Source organism: Pteronotus mesoamericanus, unplaced genomic scaffold, assembly GCF_021234165.1.
Source record: "Pteronotus mesoamericanus isolate MK-2021 breed Mesoamerican mustached bat unplaced genomic scaffold, CSHL_Meso_final scaffold_99, whole genome shotgun sequence".
Classification (NCBI taxonomy): Eukaryota; Metazoa; Chordata; class Mammalia; order Chiroptera; family Mormoopidae; genus Pteronotus; species Pteronotus mesoamericanus.
In genome coordinates this window covers 2,110,291-2,132,980 of record NW_026555330.1, presented here as the reverse complement: position 1 = coordinate 2,132,980, position 22,690 = coordinate 2,110,291, and positions in this window count along the sequence as shown.

Sequence of the window (22,690 nt, the reverse complement as noted above, 5' to 3'; positions counted from 1 at the left end):
GGTATCATGATGGCAGTGTTTGCATGGCACACTGGGGTGACTTGACGCAGGGATTCCAGTCACCCCAAGTCCTGTTCTGCCACCCTAAGGTTCCAAGGAAGGAAGAGCCCCCCTCCCCATATCTGTGACTCGTTGTTGCTCACCAGGGGGCCTCAGCACACCTGCTGGAAAGCTCTGGCACCTGCCACGACCTCCTTCCCCAGATTTGGGAGTATTTAGTAGAAATGGTAAGTACTTTAGTCTCATCATCCACACACACTTTAGGACCCGATTCTTGTAATGCTGAGCCTTGGGGTGTTTTGTTTTTATTTTCAGCAGGTGAGTTTTTCTGACCCTACCACCCACACCCAAATCGGAAATGCCTTCTTCATAGACTGCTTTTCTATTCTCTCCAAATCTCACCTTTGGGGCCAAGGCACCCAGCTGCCAGTGGCTCCCAGCTGTGTCCTTTGCTAGGCAGTGCCCTTGGAAGAGGACGGCCCGGCCCAAGAACACGGCCCTCCCTGGGCGGCCCGCAGCCCATGGCTGGCCAATGCGCTGATAACAAGGTCAGGGCCCCCTCGCTTCAATCGCACGTAATCCTGAAAGCCCGTCCGAGCCCCGGAGCTCCCTGTAGGACTGTCCAAGGCCTCAGCCACAACCATATTCGGGGTCAGTTTCTCCCTTTGACCGGTCATCACAGGCATCTCTGTGAGAGCACAGCCAGGAAAACTCTGCTTCCAGGGAACCCCGGCTAAGCCACGCTCTCTGTGAAATCTCTTTAGCACTTTAGGCACTTAGAGTCTTATACCTTTTACTGTATGTAATGACCAGATTTATATAAACACACACAGGGAATTGTTCAAAGTCACTTGATGTGAGAACTGGTGAGCAGCTGTAACTGCTGGCAAAGGACAATAATTCAAAAGAAAAAAAAATCTGTGTTTCCTTAAGGGAAAGGAGGGAGAACCCAGAGTGACAAAAAATTATCTGTCCTCTGCCTCTTCTAGGACAAGTCCCCTGTTCCTCCTTCATCCATCATATGATGAGGTGACCACCTGATTTCTCTGCTCAGAGTTTCTGTGGTTCCCCATTTTTCTGTAAGGCAGTGGTTCTCAACGTTGAGCACGCATCAAAACCTCTGGGAAGACTTGTGAAAATCCGGGTGGCTGGGCCCCGCCCCCCGAGTTTCCCCTTCAGTAGGTCAGGGGCGGGCCCTGAGAACGTGCATTTCTAACACGTTCTCAGAGATGCAGACGCTGATGCTGTAGGTCTGGGGTCCACGCTTTGAGAACTGCAGCTCTAGTGGTAGTTAAAGGCTGTTGGTTCTCTCAGCGAGAAGAAGGATTTCACAAGTTAGCACACAATGGCATTCTTTCTCAGGTGACGCTAAAGAGTTAATAGAATTAATTCAGCTTCCTTATTGGCTTAGTGAGAAGCATCCTGATAAGAAAGAGCTTTCCCAGCCCATTTGAGGCCAAATTATCTAAAGCTGAATCTTCTGTGAAAAAGAGGTCACTTTTTCCCAGAGGAGACTATGAAGATCAGAAACCGAATAGATTTGGATTTATGGCAAGCTCTTCTATGCAGGAGAGGGTCTTTCTAGAACAGGACAGGGGACGCTGACAGTGTCCCGTGCCGAGCCTGCGGTCCCCTGGGATTCTGGGGAAAGCGCTGCGCCCTTCGGCGGGGTGCTCTGCGCCTGCAAGAGGCAGCTGCTTGGGCTGCAATGCTGGAGCCGCTGCCTTCCTCTGGCCAGGGACCTCGCCACCCGGTCTGTTTTTACTGGACGTCATGGAGGCCTGAGGGCCCAGGCGTCAGGGCACTTCCTTCCCAAGAGTGCAGCGTCTGGGATGCTGAACCCGGGTCTGCCAGTTCCCATGCACGCCTCAGGCCATGACGTAGCCTGCTGGCCTTGCCTGCCTTCCCCAAGCTCTTGGTTGGACAGTGCCCTGGAACTGTCCCCTGGAAGCACTCAGGCACTGTGTGGGATCAGGAAAATCTTCAATTAAATCTTCCCTTTTCCCTCAAAGGCAGTTTGCCCATCTTCAAAGCCTCAGAGGATCTCAGGACTCTGAGGGACCTTCAGAGACCATTCGGTTCAGCTCTTCCTCTTTAACACTCCCGCTGATGATGATGATGATGTTTTACAGTTGGCAAAGTTGACAAAGTGCTTCCATATAGATGATGTTTTTTTTCTTTACAGGCTTCCTTGAATCTGTTAGAAAGTCCTGTTGCTTCTTCCTCAAAACATGTCCCACCCTGGCTGGTGTGACTCAGTTGCTTAGGGTGTCATCCCATAGACCTGAAAGATCACGGTTCGATCCCTGGCCAGGGCCTATGCCTAGGCTGTTGGTTCAGGCCCCAGTCCAGGGCACGTACAAGAGGCAACCAATCAATATTTCTCTCTCACACCAATGTTTCTCTCCCTCTCTTCTCCTCTCTCTAAAATCAATAAGCATGTCCTCGGGTGAGGACAAGGTAAATAAGTAAATAAATATCCCATAGATCTGTCTGCCAGCCTTTCTGCCACCACCCTTGACACCATCATCGCTTCAGCTTCGGCCTGCAGACACATTTCTTCTTCAGCTCTCTTGCTCCCCCACCATCCCCCTTCCACACAGCCACCAGAATGATCTCTGAAGATACAGTTGGTGGTGATTGCACAACAATGGGAATGTACAAAATGTCACTGAGATGTTCACTTGAGAACAGTTCACTTTTGTTATGTGCATTTCATCTCAATTTAAAAAAAAAATGTGTGTGTGCATATCTATGTGCGTCTAAATCAGACTATGTCATGTGCTGGCACAAAAATGCTTCAGTGGCTTCCCATTGCACTTAGGATAAAATTCAAATTATTTACCGTGAGAATACGAGGCCCCCCCCCCCATGGGCCTTGCAACCTTACCTACCTCAGTCCCCATCTCCTTTCCCTCACCTGCTGGGTCCCCAGGCACACCGCCGTCCCTCCCCTCTGTCCGAAACACTGGGCTCTCCCCTAAGAACCTTTTCACTCCCCCAACCAGATCCATCCAATCCAAAGGAGCCATGCCCGGTTGCTACCACATCCTATTTTATATTTTATTTTATACCTGACATGGCCTTGTTTGCCTATTTATTGTCTGATGCCCAGCAGACAAGAATATTTATTCCTTGAGAGACCTTGTCTGTCACCTTCAACACTATATCCTCCTGGTCTAAAATAGTGCCTAACTCATAGTAGGTGTCTAAGTCAGGGTTCTCCAGAGAAAGAGACTTATTATAAGTGATTGGCTCACATGATTATAGGGGCTGACTAGTCCAAAACCTGCAGTGTAGGCCAGAAAGCAGGCTGGAGACCGGGAGAGGCGATGGCGCAGATGCAGTCAGAAGGCGGTTTGCGGGTGGACTCCCTCCTGCATGGGGAGGCTGGTCTTTTTGTTCTCCGCAGGCCTTCACCTGATTGAACAAGACCCACCCATATTATGGTGGGCAATCTGCTTACTCAGAGTTTTACTCACCAGTTTACTGCTTACTCACCAGTTTTAATGTTAATCTCACCAGAAAACAGCCTCCAAGCTGACACATAAATCCATCCTAGCAAGTATTTTATAAACGCTTGTTAATTGAATTATCTAATTTGATCCTCGGAAATCCTGTGATGGAGGGATCACCAGACCCACTTCACAGGTGTCCCTGGAGTAAGGAAGTCAACTGATTCACTTAAGAGCATAGACCCAGAAAGTGGCAAAAGCAAAGTCAAGGCCACACTTCCATCGAGTCAAGAGCTTGCTTTAACAATATTCAGTGCACTTTGTATACACGTCGTCTCATGGGCTATGCCGAGTAGGATTGCATCCAGAGAATTAAGAATCTCTCAACTCTTCTGTCTGGAAGCCGGTCCCTACATTTACAAAAATCTTCCTGCGAGGACAGTGGGCAAGGAGAGAAGTCTGGGGGGCAACTGTAGTGCTTTTCCCTGGGGCTCAGTGCCCTTGTATTTTTTGTCTCTTCTGCCCCACACCCTCTGTGCTTCAAGCAAGTAGATGAACAACATATGCAAGAGAAAAACCAAGCCACACTCTCACTCTAGCCCACTACTAGCTAGAGTAGCGGCCATTTATCAGACGCCTACTATTTGTCAGGCAACCTTAAAGAGTAGATGTTATTGCCATTTTTCAGTTGAAAAAATGCAGGCTTGGAGGGTAAGCAACTTGCCAAGGTCACAACTTGTAAATAGCAAGACAGATTCAACTCCAGTTTGACTCCAAAATTTCAGTCTTCTCAGTGTACCACAGGGCCTCTTAAAAGAAGTCAAATCTGTGACTCATTCCTTCTGAACGCCCTCCCCACTCCTTTCTTGTTCTCTGCCAAACTGAAGCAGTACGGTGTAGTGGAAGGATCTCAGGTCCTGGAGAGAGAAACCCAGGTCACTTCCTGGCTGTCTGAACATGTCATTTGGTCTCTCTATCGCTCTATGGTTTAAAATGTCCAAATGTCCAAAATGTCTATGGTCATTCGTGTCCAAAATGGAGAAAAAGGGATCACCGTTCGGATAAGAAAAGAGGGTGTCTGAGATGCTCCCTGAGAGCCAGAAAGAACTGTGTATTTTTATAATCTACACACATCACTTCTTTCTAGATCTGAAGTAAGAACTTCACTTGTAGGAATCCTTTCCTGGTGGACCCAAAGCCATAGAATCACTCACTTAATTTGTATGCCCTAAGCATTAGCAGTAACTTTTCAGATAAATTCGGTGTTTGCTTTGTCTCCTCAAATGGACTGTTCACACGGCAGGGATTAAATTTCCTATTTCCTTTTTATCCTCCGACCTTGCCCAATGCAGCGGTCTACATGTAACAGCAGCTCAAGACACCTAAGTTGAAGGACTGACTGTGGGAAAAGTCAAGAGGTCGTTTTGCTTATGGAGAGTAAGACGTGATGAAGACAAGCCTGGCGAATCCAGAAAGTGCAAATTAAGTTGGGAAGGGAGAAATGTCCCTAAGTGGATTGGAGAGGAATCATGGGGCCATGGTGACCGTGGTGACCAGCAAAGTCCTGGAATCCCAAGGCTTAAACATTTTGAGAAGACGGATATTGGTTCTTTCTGTTTCAAGGGTGGTGTGGTGTGGTGCAAAAATTACTAAACTAGGAACCAAAATTCCTAGGCTGCAGTTTTGCAAGGCATTTAGTATCCTGAAGTCAGTTTTTAAATTAGTAATGTGACAGTGTTGAACTAGATTGTTGTGAAGTTATTATTTCTAGCTCAAAAATGTTATATCACAGACAAGAGGCTAACCTTCTTAACATAAAAAGACCTCCTACAAGTCAACTAAAAAGAGCCCGTAACCCAACAGAGATGGTGAGGATGTTAAGCAGGCAGTTCACAGAAAAGAAAATATAGGGAATTTTTTAAACACAAAGGGCAATGCAAGTTGAAACTATAAAGAAATATAATGTTTTCAACAATCAGATTGGAAACAATCAAGAGTTCCATAACACATCGTGTTGCCAGGCATGCGGGGCAGCCAGCATTCTCAAAGGGAGTGGAAGTGTATGTTGGACTATCCTCTAGGGAGGACACCTTGGCGCTCCGTGTTAAAATTAAAAGCATGCATACCCTTTAATATGGCACTCTCACCCCTTGGTGTTTATCCTATAGATACACCCTCCTGCATGACAAACCACCTGTGTAATGAGCATGCGCTACAGCATTTTTGTGGGATCAATGATTTAAAATGCCCATCTGTATATTGTTATTTAAGTAAATTATGGCATACGATAATCCCATACAATATAGCAATCTTTAAAGAATGGGTCATCTCTACATGTCCTAACTTGCACAGACCTTCCAGATACATTGTTTAATGGAAAAGAGAGGACAAGATGGCGTGTGTAATACCAACTGAATTAATAAACAAAAAGAATACATGTTATATAATATGCATATTCCTTTTTACTTAAAAATACTTTAAAACCTACAAATGTTGTAAAACTAAAAACAGTGAACGAACACTTATATACCCTTTACCCAGACTCACCTATTGTTCGCATTTTGCCCCATCTGCTTTATCATTTGAATATATCCATATATACACAATGTGTCTGGGAGCTATCATAAGAAACTTGTAACAATGGCTGCCTCCAGGGAGGGAACTGGGTGACAAGAGGCAGGGGAGGGAGGCTTTCTTTGGACTCCATGCCCTCTTGCACCTTTGAATTTTGTGTTATATACGCCCCCCCCTAAAAAAAAGAATTAAAAGTTTTACGAGCATCTCTGCAAAAATTCTGAGGTCTGAGGTCTATCCCTTTAGAATAAAGCTCACCGTTCAAGTGAAGAAATTCAGATATCTGAAAGGGTATAAGCAAAAGTCAAAAGACAGCCAGAGTGACCAAATAGTGAGGAGAGAGGATTTCCTGGTATAGACATCTCCCATCTGATAAAGAAGACACCATACATTTCATCATCAGTCTTATTGTGTCAGTGGGCCAATGGCTGTTAGCACAAACAAGGACACTGATATGTGCATGTGCCCGATGGAGTACATTCCACTGCCTGTGAAGGGTTCATGCCAGAATAACTGGTCCTGAACTGGATCGGCTTCTAGACCTACTTACCAATTAAAGGATAGAGAGGGGTCAGAGGAACACATTCAATGACGTTGTCTGTCCCCAGGCAATAGTCATAAATGCAGAAAAATATTTAACCTCAAGAATACACAGAATTAGGACTAAGAAAGGGGAATTAACTATAAAGATAGAAAAGATTTTAAATGGTAAAACATAACACATGATTTAACATAACTAATAATTTTACAACCTTAGTGAAATAAATGATTTTCTTCAAAAATGTAGATAACCAAAGACCCAAGAGTTGGAAAAAAAACTGATTATTAACCCTATAAAGGGAGCCCGGGCTCAGGTGGGGTGCATGTCCCGAGCCTTCTGCCCTGGGATCCGCTCCATGCCCTTGCCCTGCCCACGCATAAATTACTCTTGGGAGGCAGACACCCTGGGCTTCCCAGGCTCCCACCGTCCACTGCCTTCCGGAACATTCAGGCAGTGGGAGGTACTGACAGGCACAGGGAGGCTGGAGGTAGGGGGAGGGAAGCCAGAGTTCTGTCCTCGCGGAGCCTCCCACTCTGATTACCTCTTTTCTGTAGCTCACGGTCTGGCTGGGGACCCACGGATTCCAGCCTCCACCTTCTGGCTTTGGCCTTCAGACTCCAGTGGCTGCTCCGCCTCCCCTAGTCCCCTCCACGTCAGGGGACTCCGCAGTTTCCTACTCTTGTTAATTTCACTTGATTGGCTTTTTGACTCCTTCTATCACGTGTGTAATTAATTCTCCCCCTTTAAAACAAATGCTCCAAGTGTTTCCTCTTCTCTTAATAGGACACAGACTGAGGCAGACGGCTTTACAGATTTAAGTATTTCAAGCATTTATATTATACTCAGAACAAATAACTTCCAAGGTACGTATTTTTCAGAGCATAGAAAAGAGACCCTCTGGTCGTATCTATTTTATGACATCAGCACATTCTTGATTCAAAGTCAGTACGCACAGCAGAACAAAACTATAAGCAAGGCATAAGCTATGGCGATCACGCGGCCACCTGGGGGTGACTAGGATGCTGCTGTAATTCCTTCAGTTAGTGGTGGTGGGTCCATTAAAATCTATTAAAATAAAAAAAAAACAACTCATTGATTCTCTATTTCCTACCCCTCAGTTCCTCTCCCCCAAAATTGTGATGGCCCATAGGCCTGTATATGAACACTAAAACAATAGGCCCTCAGAAAAAGAACACAGGAGACTATCTCTATGGTTTCAAGTAAGCAAAAAAATAAAATAAAATAAAATAAAATAAGATATAAAAACCACTAAACAAGAGAAACTGGATTTCATTGAAATTAAGAAGCACTCATCACAAGACAAAATTAACAGAGTGAAAAGGCAAGGGACAGACGGGGAGACAATAATTGTATTCTTTCTCCCTCCCCTCATGACACGGGACTCTCCCAGAATACGTAGAGAGAGCTGCAGACCAAAATGAAAAGACTAAGATCCGGAAGAACAATGGGAAAGCACCTGAAATAGGCACTTAACCAAAAAGGATATTCAAATGATCAATAAGCAGATGGAAAGGTGCTTAGGATCCTTGGATCAGAAAGATGCAAGTTTTTTTTAAATGTACCATCTCAGTCATTTTTAAATTTTTTTAAAAGATTTTATTTATTTATTTTTAAATGGGGGAAGGGAGGGAGAAAGAGAGGGAGAGAAACCTCAATGTGTGGTTACCTCTCACACACCCTATCCTGGGGACTTGGCCTGCAACCCAGGCATGTGTCCTGACTGGGAATCGAACTCCCAGCCCTTTGGTTTGCAGGCCGGCACTCAGTCCACTGAGCCACACCAGCCAGGGCCAAAATGCAAATTGAAACTCTAACATAACACCACCATCACACGGCCACCACAGTTAAAGGACTCAGTCAGATCAAATGTTGGCAAAGATGTGTCAACAACTAACACATCACTGATGGAATATTAATTGGTCCAACCATTTTGGAAAACCACTTGGATGGTTTGACATATGTGCGCACCCATGAAACACTTAACACTGTCAATAAAATGAACAGGCCACCACCCCAGAAGCCCCCTCATGCCTTTGGTGCTCCCACCACCCCCATCCTCAGGCAGCCGCTGGCGGGCTTTCTCTCAACTCACTATGGATTCATTTACCTTTTCTAGAATTTTGTATGCATGGAATCATATAGTACATAATGTGTTTATAGCCTCTTTTACTCAAACGATTACTTTGAAATTCATCCATCCTGTTTGCCTGCCCATAGCTTGTCCTCGTGCTGAGTAGCGTTCCATTGTACGGCTGCGCCACAATCTGTTCGTCCATTCACCTCCTGGTAAACATCTGGGCTGTTTCCACTTCTTTGATATTGCAAATAAAGCTGCTCCGAACATGAAGGTACAAGGCTTTGTGTGGACACATGCCTTACTTTCTGTTAGGTAAATACTCAGCATGGAATGGTAAGTGCGTATTTAACTTCTAAAGAAATGAGCAGCAGTTTTTTAAGAGAGTTAAAAATATGTTTTCCCTGTGACCCATCAAGTCCTCCCTGGCTATATTTCCAAGAGCAAGAAATGTCTATGTCCACCCAAAACTATGGATAAGAATGTTCACAGCACTTTATTTCTAAAAGCCATAAGTTAGACACATGTCTAAATGTCCATGAACGGAAGGTCTCCCCCACTGTGGTGTCCCTGGGCTGCCTCGGCACAGCGGGGGGTATTTTGTTGTCCAGAAAACCTGACTGCTCCAATTGCTCCACTACAGACACCCTCAGTTCCTCTGCCCCTGTCTCCTGTCAAATGCCAATACTCATAAATGTGCATTGCCACCCACTTCCGGCCAGCCGGAGTAGCAGCTGAATACGACTGAAGAAAAGCTGGCCACCTGTCACTGGCCTCCCGTGCTTCTCAGCCAGGAACGGGAGTTCCCTGTGGGTGCGTGGACATGCAGTGGGGACCATTTTTGATCATCATTAAGGGGGTTTATCAAGGGTCAGGGATGCTAAATGCCCGGCAACATGCCTGTCCCAAAGGGCAGCAGCATCGTCAATGAGAGATCCCGCTTCATCACCAGCATCCAGTGGTGAGTGCTGTCTACAACCATATTTAAATTTTTCTTTCTTTATCCTCAGCTGTGAAAATTTTTTTTCATTGCTTTTAGAAAGAGAGGATGGGAGAGAGAGAAACATCAATGTGAGAGAGAAACATTGATTTTTTGCCTCCTATATGTGCCCTGACCTGAACCAGGGAATGGGGATCAAACCCGCAACTTAGGTATGTGCCCTGACAGAGACTCGAACCTGCAACCTTTTGGCTACAGGACGAGGCTTCAACCAGCTGAGCCACACTGGCCAGGGCTGTCTGCGACCATATTATAATTTCCTCATCAATTCCTCCTCCCACTCGTCTAGGCAACTTTTGTCTCTTCTCATGTCAAACCTCCAATACTTTTCCCTTCCTCCTCATTTTCAGTTGAAAACCGTATTTCTTATTCAGTAGAAAACACAGAAAAGTTCAGGAAAAAACTTCAACATCCTCTTGCTATCTACCAACATACCTACATCTATAGCCACAGACTCAGTGTCCCCTACTGTCATGTTGGCTAAACTGTCCGGGCATCTTCTAAGTCCTCTGTCTGTGCCCTGGAATTCACCCCCTCCCTCATCTTCCACACCTTCCTTCCTGTGGTCCCTGTGTCATCAGTTTCCGCCTCGGCTCTATTATTCCCATCAGGGTATGATTTCATGATCCACCCATACTCTCTCCTGGCAGCGTGTTCTCCTCCACATTTCAGAAGGCCGTAACTGGCAGGGCGTCAGGGGACCCGGCTCTGTCACCATTTCGCCAATGGCCTTGGGCAGTTGGCATCTGCACATCCCAGCTTTCTCCTCTGTAAAGTAAAAGGTAATACTGAGGTCCCTTCCCTGGTTAACACTGGACATCTAAGGACCGTGTATTTACCTGGCAAGGCACAGAAGAAACCAGACTGCTGAAGAAAGGTGCCAGGCTCAGCCCTGCAGGGAGCCCAGGGATGGGGCAGGCATGCCCTCCCCCGTCTGCGGGAGTCGGGGCTGAGAGCAGGGCACACGTGACTCTTCCACAAGGGAGGGGAAGGATAAGGGCCTCGCACTGGGATCAAGTTCATAGCAGGGGCAGACCAATATGGTCGGGGGAACTGGGGACGGTTTCATGAGGTCAGGGTTTATGACGGTGCTGAAAGGCTACTCAGGAACAGTGTCAATTCCAAGAGCTGGAGAAGCTCTGGGTGAGATTCAGCCCAACCTCTTTGGAGGGAAAGGAGAAAACGAGTCGTGGGAAAGAGACACGGCTGCAGAAATAGGCTGGGGCCATATTGCTGGAATCTGAGGCCCGGGTGAAAAGTCCTTTTACACGTATCATGGAAATGAACACTGGGGAAATGAAAGATGATGGAAACAATGTGTTGCAATTCAGCTTGAGTCCTACCGACCTACATTCAACATAAAATTGTGTAACTGAGGTTCCAGTCTCTAACAGAGCAAATGGGGCTGAAATAAAGAGAAAATCATCTTTCTGATTAATTTGGTCAAGGCACATCTGGAAATTATCAAAAGAGGATAAAAAGTGACCCCAAGTATTATCAGACGAAATACTTTTTTTTCCCCTGACTGTAACTACACATTGACCTCTGGAACCTCATCTCTTCATGTCAAGGACATTCTTTTGCACGGTGCCCCAGGAGAATCCCTGTTGTTTCACACTGGGACATGCAGCTATTTGGGTGGCGACCAAGACAAGTCTTGCCATAGGAAGGGCAAATATTAAATGACAGGAAAAAACAGTTCTACGATTGAGCATACCTCCCCTTTTAATTGTTGGCGTATGCTTTGTTTAAAGCTCAGCATCAGACACTTCAACGGCTACCCCGGTGCCATAATGCCGAATGCCCACCGCCCCCGCCACCGACTCAAAGGCATCCTTAGGGAAGTAATGGCCTCTCACTGTCATCTGGGAATTGGAGGCTTGGAGGCTTCCATACCAGGTTCAAATCCTGACCCTGTTCCTCATGGGACTCTGGGGCTAAATTCTCTTTGTGCCCCGGTTTCCTTAACTGTAGAGTGGAGATGATAGAAGTTCAAGGCTCACACAATTGTTAGGAGAATCAAATGTGTTCATATAGTTAGGATAATGCCTGGCACGTGGGCAGGGATTACAGACACCGGCTGTGATTATTCACCTCATCACGCTCTTTCAGCCTCGCCCTGAGCTTATCTCTGCTCACTGATTTTATTTACTTATTTAATTATGTATTGGGGTGACAGTGGTTAATACATTTATACAATTTTATAGGTTTCAGGTGCACAATCCTATAACACATCATCTGCATATTGAATTGTGTGTTCACCACCCCAAGTCAAGTCTCCTTCCATCACCATTGGTCCTCCATGTACCTTTCCCATACCACCTCTCTCCCCTCTTCCCTCTGGCAATCCCTGTGTTGCCTGTGTCTAGGAGGGTTTTTGTGGGGCTTTTTTGCTTAATACCGTCTACTTTTTCACTCATCCCTGCAACCTCCCTCCCCTCTGACAGCTGTCAGTCCGTTCTCTATGAGTCTGTTTCTAATTTGTTTATTTTGTTCATCAGATTACATACATGAGTGAAATCATATGGTACTTGTCTCTGTCTGACTGGCTTCACTTAGCCTAACGCTCTCCAGGTCCATCCATGCTGTCGCAAAGGGTAAAGTTTCCTTCTTTTTTAAGGCTGAATAGTATCCCATTGTGTAAATGTACCACAGCCTTTTTGTCCACTCATCCACTGATGGACACTTGGGCTGCGTCCAAATCTTGGCTATTGTAAATAACATTGCTGTTATTTAATAGGGATGCATGTATTCTTCTGAATTAGTGTTTCAGGTTTCTTCCAATATATCCCCAAAAGTGGAATCACTTGGTCATAAGGCAGTTCCATTTTTAATTTTTTGCAATAACTCCATACTGTTTTCCACAGTGGCTGCACAATCTGCATTCCCACCAACAGTGCATGAGGGTTGCCTTTTCTCCACATCCTCACCAACACTTGTTTTTGATTTATTGATGATAGTCTGTCTAACAGGTGTGAGGCGATATCTCACTATGGTTTTAATTTGCATCTTTCTGATGGCTAGTACATTGAGCATCTTTTCATATGTCTATTGGCCATCTGTATGTCCACTCTGGAGAAGTGTCTATTCAGGTCCTTTGCCCATTTTTTAATTGGATTGTTGCCATTTTAGTTTTATAAGATCTTTATAAATTTCTGACATTAACCCCTTATCAGATGTTTCATTGGCAAATATTTCTCCCATTCAGCACATTACCTCTTTGTTTTGTTTATAGTTTCCCTTGCTGTGAAAAAAACTTTTGTTTGATGTAGTCCCATTTGTTTACTTTGGCTTTTGTTTCCCTTGACTGAGGCGCTATATTAGAAAGAATACTGCTATAAGAAATGTCTGATATTTTACTGCCTATGATTTCTTCTAGGATTTTTATGGTTTTGAGTTTAACATTTAAGTCCTCAATCCATTTGGAGTTTATTCTTGTGTATGGTGAAGGAAGGTGGTCTAGTTTCATTTTTTGCACATATATGTCCAATTTTCCCTACACCATTTATTAAACAGACTATCTTTACCCCATTGTATGTTTTTGTCTTCTGTCAAATATTAATTGACAATAAAGGCATGGTTTATTCTGGGCTCTCTATTCTGTTCCATTGATCTATGTGTCTGTTTTTATGCCAGTACCATGCTGTTTTGATTACTATGGCCTTGTAGTATAGTTTGATAACAGGCAGTGTTCCTCCAACTTTGTTCTTCTTTCTCAAGGTTGCTGTGGCTGTTTGGGGTATTTTGTGCTTCCATATAAATTTTTTTGAATATTTGTTCCAGTTCTATAAATTATGCCATTGACATCTTGATAGAAATTGCATTAAATCTATAGATTGTTTGGGTAGTATGAACATTTTAATGATGTTAATTCTTCTTATCCATGAACGCAGTATATGCTTCTGCTTATTTGTATCCTCTTCAGTTTCTTTCTTCAATGTCTTATAATTTCCTGAGTACAGGCCTTTTACATACTTGGTTATGTTCACTCCTAGGTATTTTTTGAAGCCATTGTGAATGGGATTGTTGCCTTAGTTTCCCTTTCATTATTTGTGTATAAAAATGCAACTGATTTCTGGATATTTGTTTTGTATCCTGCTACTTTATTGAATTCATTTATCAGTTCTAGTAGTTTCTTGGTGAAATCTTTAAGATTCTTTATATACAGTATCATGTCATCTGCAAATAATGACAGTTTTACCTCTTCCTTTCCAATTTGGATGTTTTTTATTTTTTTCTTCTTGTCTGATTGCTGTGGCTAGGACTTCTAGCACTATGTTGAATAAGAGTGGTGAAAGTGGACATCCCTGTCTTGTTCCCAATCTTAAGGGAAACATCTGTAGTTTTTGCCCATTGAGTATGATGTTGGACATGGGTTTTTCATATATGGCTTTTATTACATTCAGGAATGTTCCCTTTATTCCCATTTTGCTGAGGGCTTTTATCATAAATGGGTGTTGGATTTCATAAAATGCTTTTTCTGCATCTATTGATATGACCATGTGGTTTTTATCCTTCATTTTGTTTGTGTAGAGTATCACATTTATTGATTTGCATACATTTGCCAACCTCTCATCCCTGGAGTAAATCCCACTTAATCATGGTGTATGATCCTTTTAACATATCGATGGATTTGTTTTGCTAAAATTTTGTTGAGAAGTTTTGCATCTATATTCATGAGGGATATTGGCCTATAATTTTTTTTATAGTGTCTTTATCTGGTTTTGGAATTAGGATAATGCTGGCCATGTAAAATGTGGTCAGGAGTCTTCCCTCTTCTTGAATTGTGTGGAATAATTTGAGGATAGGTGTTAATTCTTCTTTGGATGTTTGGTAAAATTCGCATGTGAAGCCATCCAGTCCAGGACTTTTGTTTGTTGGGAGTTTTTTTTTCATTATTACTTCAATTTCACTACTTGTTAATCTGTCTATTCAGATTCTCTGATTCTTCCTGATTCAGTTTTGAAAGACTGAGTGTTTCCAGGAATTTATCCATTTTGCCCGGGTTGTTCAATTTGTTGGCATGTATTTGTAATATTTTCTTACAATCTTTTGTGTTTCTATGGTGTCAGTTGTTATTTCTCTTTCATTTCTGATTTTATTTATTTGGGTCCTCTCTTTTTTTTCTTGGTGAGTCTGGTTAAAGATTTGTCTATATCTTGTTTATCTTTTCAAAGTAGCAGCTTTTGGTTTCATTGATCTTTTGCATTGTTTTTTTAGGCTCTATCTCATTTATTTCTGCTCTGATTTTTATTATTTCCTGTCTTCTATAATTCTGGGTTTTGTTTGCTGGGGGGTTTTTTTTCAGTATTCTTTAAGTGTAAAGTCAGATTGTTTATTTGAGTTTTTCTTGTTTCTTGAAATAGGTCTATAATGATATGAATTTCCCTCGTAGGACTGCTTTCCCTGAGCAGATTTTTGGTTGTTGTGTTCTCATTTTCATTTGATTCAAGGTATCTTTTGATTTTGTCCTTGATCTCATTGTTAATGCATTCATTGTTTAGTAACATGTTATTTAGCATCCATGTTTTTGTGTGTTTTTCAGTTTTCTTCTTGTGATTAATTTCTAGTTTCATACCGTTATAGTCAGAGAAGATGCTTAAGATGATTTCAACCTTCTTAAATTTATTGAGACTTGTTTTGTTTCCTAACATATGTCTGTCCTAGAAAACATTCCATGTGCACTGGAAAAGAATGGGATAAAATGCTTTGAAGATACCAATTAAATCCATGTGATCTAGTTTGCATTTAAGGCTGCGAGTTCCTTGCTGATTTTCTCTCTGGAAGATCTAGCCATTGATGTCAGTAGGGTGTTGAAGTCCCCATTTATGACTGTATTACTATCAGTCTCTTGTTTTATGTTCATAAAGATTTGCTTTAGATGTTTAGGTGCCCCTATGTTGGGTGCATAAATGTTTACAATGGTTATATCCTCTTGTTGGATTGTTCCCTTTATCATTATATAGTGTCCTTTTTTTGTCTCTTACAGTAGACTTTGTTTTAAAGTCAGTTTTGTCAGATACAAGTATTGTTACCCCAGTTTTTTTCTTTCCATTTGCATGGAATATCTTTTTCCATCTCTTTGCTCTCAGTCTGTGTATATCTTTCATTCTGAGGTGGGTGTCCTATAGATGGAATATATATGGCTCTTATTTTATTTATCCATTCAGCTACCCTATATCTTTTGATGGGAACATTTAAGCCGTTTACATTTAAAGTGATTATTGATAGGTACATATTTATTGTCATTTTGTTCCTTTAACTATTCCTCTATTTCTTCTTCCTCTTCTTATTCTCCTCCTTCTCCTTCTTCAAGTAGGCTCTTTAACATTTCTTGTAATACTGGTTTGGTGGTAACAAACTGCTTTAGCTTCTTCTTGTCTGGGAAGCTCTTTATTTCTCTTTCAATTTTATATGATAGCTTTGTTGGGTAAAGTAGTCTTGGTTTAGGTCCTTGCTTTTCATCAGTTTGAATATTGTATGCCACTCCTTTCTGGCCTGAAATATTTCTGTTGAAAAATCAGCTGACAGTCCTATAAGAGCTCCCTTATAGACAACTGTCTTTCTCTTGTTGCTTTTAAGATTCTCTCTTTGTCTTTAACCTTTGCCATTTTAATTATGATGTGTCTTGGTGTGGGCTTTTTTGGGTTCATCTTTTTTGGGACTCTCTGCTTCCTGGACTTGTGTGTATTTTTCCATCACTATGTTAGGGAAGATTTTGGTCATTATTTCTTCAAATAGGTTCTTAATCCCTGGTTCTCTTTCTTCTCCTTCTGGTAGCCCTAGGATGCAAATGTTATTATGCTTCATGTTGTCCCAAAGGTCCCTTAAACTATCATTTTAAAAATTCTTTTTCCTTTTTGCTGCTCTGATTGGGTGCTTTTTTCTACCTTGCCTTTCAAGTCACTAATTTGATCCTCTACTTTAACAAAACTACTGTTTATTCCTTTCAGTCTATTCTTCATTTCAGATATTGTATTCTTTGTTTCTGACTGCTTCTTATGGTTTCCATGTCCTTTTTCATGCTATTGAGCATTCTTTAATCATTACTTTGAATTTTGTATCTGATAAATTGCTTGTTTCCATTTCACTTATCTCTTTTTTTCTATAGATTTCTCCTATTCTTTCATTTGGTGCATGTTTCTTTGTCTCCCCATTTTGGCTGCCTTTTTTTGTTTGTTTCTATAAATTAGGTAGATCTATGACTCTCAGCCCTGATCAGGTGGCCTTATGTAGTAGGTGTCCTGTGGAGTTCAGTGGCACAGTCTCCTTAATCACTTGAGCTGGGTGCTCCAAGAATGTCCTTTGTGTGGGTTACATGGGCCCTCCTGTTGTAATTGAGTCTTGATTGCTGTTGGCCCACTTGTGTGTGGGGTCAATCTCTGGGCTGACCAACCGTGAGGTTCAACCCTGACCACGGCATTTGACACAGAATTCACCGAAGCAAGGTCTGGTATCTGCTGAGATCTCCTTTTAAATATGTCACCTGTAGAGCTTATTGTATCCTGATCTGATGTTGTATGAAGTTAGCCACTGGGTGCTTTTGTTCTGAGCCTCTGGAGCAACTCTGCTGTCAGTCAATGTCAGACAGTGCTTGTGACTGGCCCTGGACAACCTGTTTGAAAAGGTCTCAATGTGGCTTCTTCTGTAAATCCTTGGATATAAGACTTTTCTTCAGCTAGTCCTAAGTTGCTTATTTAGGATGATCTATAATTTAGTTGTAATTCCAGTTTGGTCCAGGGAGGAGGTGAATGTACCTTCCACCTATTCTGCCACCATCTTGGATCCAGTTCTGATTATTTTAAATACAAAAGGTGGGAACACAGTTTTAGTAAGCTCAAAGGATTGTGAAGCAAAATTTACGGTGCTCAAAAATGTGACCTTATACTTCCACTTCTTCCACTAGACTCAGTAATGTGTATCCTATGATCAGTGAGCCCTGGGAAGACAGAGCATTGTCAGAAGTTTTTCTTTGATGTGGCCATAGCCATCTTTTGATACAGCCTGTTTTCAGGAAAACTCTCCCCTGCAATCCATTTCTATCTACCTTCTTCGATTTCTTGTTAGTTCCTTACCCTTTTTTCTCCCCTCTGGTTGGTTTGTTGATACTGGTTTTCCTTCTTTTCTATTGCACATACTCATTTTTCAAGTGTGCTTATGTGTATAAGGATGAGGGGGGAACATGTCACCGGCCAGACCCTGATAACTTGGGTCAGAATACCAGTTTATCTCCTAAGAGGTTAAGATAGGATTGCAGAGCCTCTTGGTTTGCCTGGTGGGAGAAAGTGCTTTGGAAACCATGTAGTGGCCTGGACTCATATTCATCAACAAAATTTCCTGCAGAAAATACGGAGAACATGCATTTTCTTTTCCAGTGTGCTTTCCTCACACCTGGAGCTAAGAGGGTTTAAAAAATTCAACTTAGGAGTGCCCGTAGGAATGCTCACAGACATGTTAAAAAACTCAGTTGAGTTTACCATACACCCAAATCTGATTCTCTTTAGAAAACCTCTGCAAGGTCACACCTCACTAGAATCATGACCAAATAAGGACATCCTGTGCAGAGTGATTGCCATGCAGTCTCTTTGGAACAGTCTCCAGTTCAATTAAAATTCTAGTCTCCTTAAATGCTCCACTGCAACTGTCACACTACATATCCCAAATGTTTATTTGGAAAAAAATGTTAAAACGTAAGACAAGAAAGTACAGTATAATATTCCTGTCCATAGGTCACACAGAAGAAAAGTCAGGACTCACAAACAATTCTCTGATGGAATGTGTTTGTTTTCAATACTTCACAGCAAATAGAGATTCTTCAAATGAGATAATAATGTGGTAAGGAGGTGGCCAAATCTCCTGGCCTTCATTGCTGAACACAATGTCCTGGTCTACTCCAACACATTCCATGACATATCGGTTTGAGGAATCTTGACATTTTCATCACTTCTTTTCTTTATCTTCAGGTCGGTTGCCAACCGTTGCTAACACCGCAGCGGGATGTAATCACTGACCAAAACTCGCAGGACTCTGTGAACTGCTTCTGTTGCATCGTGTTCTTTTCAGGAATTTGTCTTGGCTAAGTCCTTACATTTATTATGTTAGACTTGGGCAGGCAGAGGCCAATCTTATTATAAAACATGTAATTCTGGTAAATCCTTACAATACCCAGAGTCCAGGGGTTGTTCGTCTTGATTTATAAAAGATGTGTTGATGATGATTGTAAGCTGGATATTGTTCTTCACAGTTTACAATTTACCTTCCACTACATTGTGGGATAATAACTTATAAGAAAAGAGTGAACCTAGAGATAAATGCCAGATAGGTAAGAAAACTGAGAAGCTGCGGTTCAAACCCAGGTCTCCTAACTTCAGAGCTTGTGTTCTTTCTGTAAACTCCACCAAAATAAATGCTTTAAAAAGACGAACAAGAAGGAAAAAAAGAAAGCAAATCTTCAACCCTTAACACACAGTACGCTATTAAGCCTTCTTTCTAAACTGGGACAGGCACTCTTCCACTTTCCAAAAAATGCATTTTTAGTAAAAATATATCCATCCTTTATATCTTTATAAATCACTCAGTCAATATCAAAAGTCATGAAGATACTTAGATATTTAAACAAGGGCAAGACATTGATGTTGCTGCCTCCTCTTCAATGCGTGGTTTTGTGGATGCGTGCCTAATTCTTTTCATGGTAATATTACAATATAAAGTCAAGAAAAGCATGACAATGGGTGTGAAGCAGGTCAGCCCTGCCTGTACCTCCAACAATAAGGAGGCTCTTTTAGACTGTTCATGTGGTGCAGCCCGGAGTACGTATTTATAACGTGACGCCCTGAAGGAACTCTAATTCATGTGAGAGACTAAGGTGACGCTTCGCCCAATCAGTGAGTGAAAAAATGCAGATTCCAGGCAGATGCTGTGCTCAGCACTGTGGATACGCTGGTGCTCGGAACAGGTACTGAGTGTTTCTCCTGCTGCAGGATGCAGCCTGAGTTGTCTTTCACCAAATCCCACATGGAAGGTTAATAAAACCCCTTTTGCAACTGCAGCAATGAGAAGGGAACGTTTTGCAGCAGGTGGCACCCAAGGCCTATTTGCAGAATCGATGAAGATTGGCGAACCCGATCACAGCCAGGACTTGTGGCGGGTAGGACAGAAATGACTGCGGCCATGGAAATGCAACTGCTAAAGATTCCCCACTTCGAAGCTTGAACTTAGAGCTGCTCACAGTGACAAATAAATCTCCGAAATTAGCTGCAGGAAGGTCACCGGTCGGTAGGAGACCACAGGCGCCCCGCACTGAGCGGGATCTCACAGCAGATGGACGACACAGGCCAGGAGGAGGGGAAAGGGCCCAGGTGCAGGCGAACCGCGGACGGACGAGCCTCCTGCTGCCGGCGCCGTGCGGGGGCGGCTCAAGAGGGACTGAATTATCGTAAGTGCAAGTGGGGAGTTTGGGGCGCCCCTCTAAGAACAAGCCTGTGGTCCCAAAATGAGGTCAAAGGGCAGCTGGTAGCATTTAAAGAAAGATTGCAAAATGCAACACAGAACGTTCTGGACAAGAAAGATTCTCAGAATTGTATGGAAAGTAGTAGTATGTACATCAAGAGATTCCAGAATACTGGCCTAGCCCTGATTAAGTAAGCCCTGATACACACACACACACACACAGACATGGTCTTACCATGTCTATATATATATATGTGTGTGTGTGTGTGTGTGTGTATATATATATGTATATGTGTGTGTGTGTCACCATATATGTGCATATGTATGTACTATATATTGTTGGTTCATTAACACTGAGCTCATGGTCAATATACCATAACACATGTCAGAATGAAGCTTATCTAACATTTATTTTCTCTGTGTGTATAAATATACACACACATAAATGGCACCATATATGTATATGTGTGTATAGATATATGTATATATACCACCATTTGGCAGCCATGGAGAATTAGGCAAATACATGGCACACCAGCTGTTAGATTTCAGTACTTTTCCTGCTCAGCCCAGGTCATGACCATTCTCATTACAGTAATAAAAGCAGCTGTGCTCAGTTAGCATCTGAAATGTAACCTTTCTGCAACACTTGGACAGGCTTTTTCCAGACATCGCTGACGAGTGAAGGGCCCACCAACGTGTCGCCGATCAGGACTCTCACTGGACGCAGGACTGAGGGCCGGGGAGCTTGCAGGCAGCTGGGCACCTTCTAGTGCAGATGGGAAGAGGACGGAGATGGGCAAGAGCCGGCAGAACGGACGTTTCCCCAGGCCCCCCGCCAAGGATTTTGTCCACACAGATTCTCACTTACCTATAGGTCGGCAAGAAATTTTTAAAATGTAGTATTTCCTACCAGGCTACCAGTATTTCGTCCCAGATGTGTGACGTCAAGGGCCACAGCCTTTTGGCCTATCTCTAGAGCCCAGGTCTCAGCAGCTGCTCAACAAGTATTTTTTATGCAGGTAGCAAACTTGCGTCTATTAACTCTTTGACAGGACAAACACACTAGTGTGGGTTCAGTTGCTCACAGCTACAACCAATTCTTATTATTTGCAGTAATTTCTCTAATGTTGTTGCAAGCACTGAATTAGTGAATAGTGAAACATTTCTCCTGGGATGAAACAAGATGCAGTTCCTTCAAGCCTTAGGAACATTTCCTTCCTTCCTTCCTTCCTTCCTTCCTTCCTTCCTTCCTTTTTTAGACTTTATTTATTTATTTATTTTTAGAGAGAGGAGAAAGCAGAGAGAAAGAGAGGGAGAGAAACATTAATGGGTGGTTATCTCTCATGTGCCCCCTACTGGGAACCTGGCCCGCAACCCAGGAATGTGCCCTGACTGGGAATTGAACCAGTGACCCTTTGGTTTGCAGGGCGTCCCTCCATCCACTGAGCCACACCAGCCAGGGCAGGCCACAGCATTTTCTTCTGCTCAAACCATAACTTTGCTTTAAGTGTGTTGCTGCTCAAAGATTCTGTATGTAATATATATATTGTTTGTTCATTAATCCTGAGTTCACGGTCAACGGCATCATAGCTCATGCCTAAGTGACGCTTACCTAACACGCTTATTTTCTCCGCAAGGCACACTGCAGCCTTCTTGCACTGGGGAATGCCGGGGAGCACTTCAGCACTCCGCTGGGAGCCATTGTGAACAGAGGGGTCAACAAAGAACAAAACGCAGAGCATGCGGCACTAAATAGGCCATAAAAAGAAAACGGTTTACAGTGTGAGAGCCGAGAAGGCAGCGCATCACCTCAGTTCACCTCACTGTTGCTGTCCAGAGGAAGAAAACACAGAACCTGTTTGGTGTGATGAAGGACAGTAATGGACCCAGAAAGGTGGTCTGTGCTTACCATCCGGGCAGCAGTTCCCCCAAAATGAGGCCCGGTCAAGATCTGTGTTCTTCTGCCATGGTTAATAAAGACAGGGAGCCAGTAGGGTGGTGAGTGTGTAAAATGCTGTGGTTGCACGTACTGCTTGAACCATGAAAACAGCAAAGTTAGAAATAATAAAAGGTTATATATCACTGAGTAACATTAGAGGAATAAGACATGGCATAAGCTGGAAACAGCTTCAGAAAAAGTTTGGAGACATTCACAGGAGGCGATTAAGGAAAGGCAGTTAGTGCTAGAGAATTCTTAATGATGCGCCACACCGAGGTTTTGGAGTCTGCTAAGATCACGTGACACATATATGTTTCTTCTGTTTCCTAGCCCAGCAAGGAAAACGCGCTGACGCCCAGCGTGGGTAGGTGAGCCCTGCCTGCAAGAAGCTCCACTGGTAGGCACTCAGCCCCCACAAGTGCTCGCCCTTTATCTTGGGTTTGAGCAGAGGCCCAGCTCTCGGGATGGACAGGAGCAGTGCTGGCCTCTTAGGCGTTATGGCTTACGTGAGCTATTCTAGGTGATTCCGCCTTCCCGAAACCGCCCCCCCCCCCCCCCCCGGCTTCCATGCCTCACTGGCTCAGTGGAAGATGCCGAGCTTCTGCCTCCAGGTCTAGTATTTGGTTATGAATGA